The sequence below is a fragment of the Ursus americanus genome, chromosome 11 (assembly GCF_024610735.1).
Source record: "Ursus americanus isolate L20-20 chromosome 11, mUrsAme1.1.p, whole genome shotgun sequence".
In the NCBI taxonomy this organism is placed as follows: Eukaryota; Metazoa; Chordata; class Mammalia; order Carnivora; family Ursidae; genus Ursus; species Ursus americanus.
In genome coordinates this window covers 48,427,074-48,430,701 of record NC_142137.1, presented here as the reverse complement: position 1 = coordinate 48,430,701, position 3,628 = coordinate 48,427,074, and positions in this window count along the sequence as shown.

The following is a 3,628-nucleotide window of genomic DNA, read 5'->3' as shown; positions in this document are numbered from 1 at the left end:
CAAGGTACACCTTTCTCTTTTGGGTTTGCAACTGACGGGGATTGGAAGGGTGTGAGAGCTCCCCTTTCTGGCCTCCCAACTCCACTTTATATGAGTTTTCCTTGATTCACTTTCACAACTGCATTTTCCTGAAGATTTAAAAAATTCTAGCAACACCCTGTGAGTCTGCTATAGTGTCTTGGTCAACTTCAGTGTACAGTTTGGGAACCTCAGATCTAACCATTAGGGGGAAAAAGTTAGATCCCTTTATTATGTACTTACAGTATACTAAATATACATATTATATACATATACATATATATGTACTATGCCTTCACACACATATACACAAATGTGTGCCATTTTTTTCTGTTTGTGTGTATACACACTACATATAGCAACATATATATGCTATATAAATTTAAATGCTTCAAAAATTATAAACTGATATACATCAAAATGATGATGATGATCTCTAAGTAGTGAAATTATAGATGATTCTTACCTTCTTCTTTCTGCTTCCTATGTTGTTTTATACTTCCTATGAGGTTCTATTTTATAACCAGTGAAGACAGGACGGCTCTAGTCTGAACAAAAGAAATTAAACTAAAAACATAAACCTAAGTTGTATCAAGCTTCTTATTTAAATGAGGAAAGCAAATTTAGAACGATTTTCCTGGTGAGAATGCACTTAAACCATTGTAAATAATCAGAGACAGACTGGGGTAAAAGTAGTACCACTCTATAGTTCAATTAATTGCTGAGGAGAAGAACCCTCCTCATTCAGAGGTTGGTCATAATTTAAAAAAAGGAACAAGCAAGGGTTTGAAGCAATAACACTCAAAGAAAAAAATAGGAAAGACATATATATGACCAAAAAAAATGGACTTAACTAAACCGACAACACACACCTCAAATATATTGCCATGAAGCTGGTGAAGACTTTAAACAGTCCTCCTGGGTTATAGTGAACTTAATGAAACAATGGCCTCTAAATATACTAAAATAGGGTGGGCGGTGGTAGAGGGGAAAAAGAAGGCCATCACAAAAATGAAAGTCACATTTGGAAGCAACAGAAAGGAGAGTAGAGAAAATAAAATCCGGGTCATGGAGGGCAAGCTTGAGAACATGAGCCAAACCAAGAGTTTAAAAGGACTAGAGAGAAAATCAAAATGATAGAAGACAAAAGAATTCAATTTGGTGCCTCTGAAGAAGAAAACAATAAGACACAAAAAAGTGTTCAAAACATAATTCAAAAATCATTTTTTCAATAAATAGTTGAATCCACCAATTCAAAGGTGACATTTTGTTTCAGTAAAAATGCATGCAACTAATAAAACTGGTGAAGTGTCTTTCCTGGTAAAGATATTAAATCTCAAAAATAAAGAATCTATGAGGAGTATAAATCAAGTAAGCTTCAACTTTCCTATAGCCACATTATAATGCCAAAAGATGGTGGGGAAATGCCCTGTCCTTGGGGAAAAGGTCATGTACGCCAGAGATTTGTATAGTCCAAATATTGTCCAGGCACAAAGAGACCAACAGTAGACATCACAAACATAGATGAATTAGGAAACACGGCCCCATGAATACTTCTTAAAGAAACTAACTTTATGAAGATGGATGGTGGTGATGTTTGCACACACACACACACACACACACACACAAATAATAAGAAAAGAAAAGGAACTTTAGCCAATCAATAAAAGGAAGAAACAGCTGTGGTAAGAGTAAAGGTAGTAAGCAATGAATCCATTTGAATGTAGAGCTAAGATTGAACTACTGTGGTGATGGTAGTCACAGGTCAGCCGGTGGACTTTACTGACCATGACAATGCACAAAGGGCTGCGACCCATCCAGTAGGAGGGTTAGTGTGAGACAGCATGAAGGGCTAGGGGATGAACTGATAAACGTTGATAAAATACACAATTTGTGTACAGTCTAAATAATACTGTGTGTATACTATTTTATGGTATAAAAAGACCCACTAGAAACCTAAGAATGTATTTCCTTTAGGAAAAATAAAAGGAAAGGTGAAAAAAGAAAAAGAATCAGATAGGATCACATAATAAAACATGGTGTCCTGAAAAGCAAAGTTTGAAACAATGTGACACAATAAAATTGAAAATAGAAGAATCAACAGAGACTTATCTGGCAGATATAAACCCAAAGAAAGCAGGGTTATCATAGCAGTACCAGACAATGTTGAACACAAGTCAAAAAGTACCAAATATGGCAAAGAGTGGCACTTTAGAATAATGCCTACGATACACAATATAGATCTGACAGTCATGAATATTTATGCACCAAATAATAACAAAATATTCTTAAAACAAAACAAGAAATACAAGTGACCTTATCAGTTAAGTTTCTTTGGCTATAAGCAACAAAAACCAATTCTAGCTCATTTAAGACAAAAAGAATATATTGAATCACATAGCTGAAGATTCCAGAGCTAGAATGGTTTCAGACAAATCTGATTAGGACGTCATCCTCAGGGGCTGGCTTGATGGTTCCTGACATCCTCAGTTTCTCACCTGAGGCAGAAGAGGGGGTAATCAGCTTCCTCAGTAGCTCAGACAAAAGTCCAGATGTTTCATCCTGGGTTTGTGCTGAAGTAGACACTGAAATCGGGGATAAAATCATATACTGATGGTCTAGGTTAGGCTCAGCTAACTTTTTCTGCGAAGAGTCAGAGAGTAAATATTTTTGATGTTGCAGGACACATGATCTCTGTCACAACTACTCACAACTACTCTGCTATTGTAGCACAAAAGCAGCCATGTATAAATGAATGAGCATGGCAGTATTACCATAAAACTTCATTAATGGACACTGAAATTGGAATTTCGTATGATTTTCCCATATCATGAAATATTATTCTTCTTTTGGTTTTTTTTTTTTTGGCAACTGTTTAATGATGTAAAAACCATTCTTAGCTCAAATTTAATAAAATGGGTGGCATGCAGGATTTGGTCCATGGATGGTAGTTTGCCAACCTCTGTAGCGTACCCACAAAACTTGAGCATAGGAGACTGAGAGTAAGGGAGAAGTTGGCCCCTCAAAGCAAATTAGGATAGTGAGTGCTGACCCGCAAACACAATAAATGTTCACTCTAGTACCATGATGATTTACAATTTTAGTCCTGAAGGGCTTAAGGGGGTGTTACCCACTGAACTCAAATAACTCATCCTGATGCTAGAAGCATAACAAATGGCCTACCTCCCACTCCTAACCCCCTTTCACTCACCATTAGAGTTGCCAGGAGGCAGTCTGTATGACTGTCTGCTTTCTATGGCATCAGCAAAACAAGCAAGCTACCAGTCAGGATAACTCTGCATATTCTGAATGTGGACCACTTGGTCAGTGCTTGGTTCCCAGTGTTACTGACACCAAGAAATCGTATGATTTGGGGATAATCCACACATTCTTTCATTTATTTAACAAGGAGTTAGTTATTGATGACCACTCATTATTCTAGGCTCTGAGAAAAAGAACAAAAAGCAGAGAAAAAGGGGGGAAAGAACCTGCTTTCATGGAGCTTATTAATTAGCTAATTAAAAGCAAATAGAGAAAACAGAAAACTAAAACAGGGAAAGAAATGAGGGCATGTTGGGTGCCATTTTAAATAGGAAAGCCTACCGTAAAG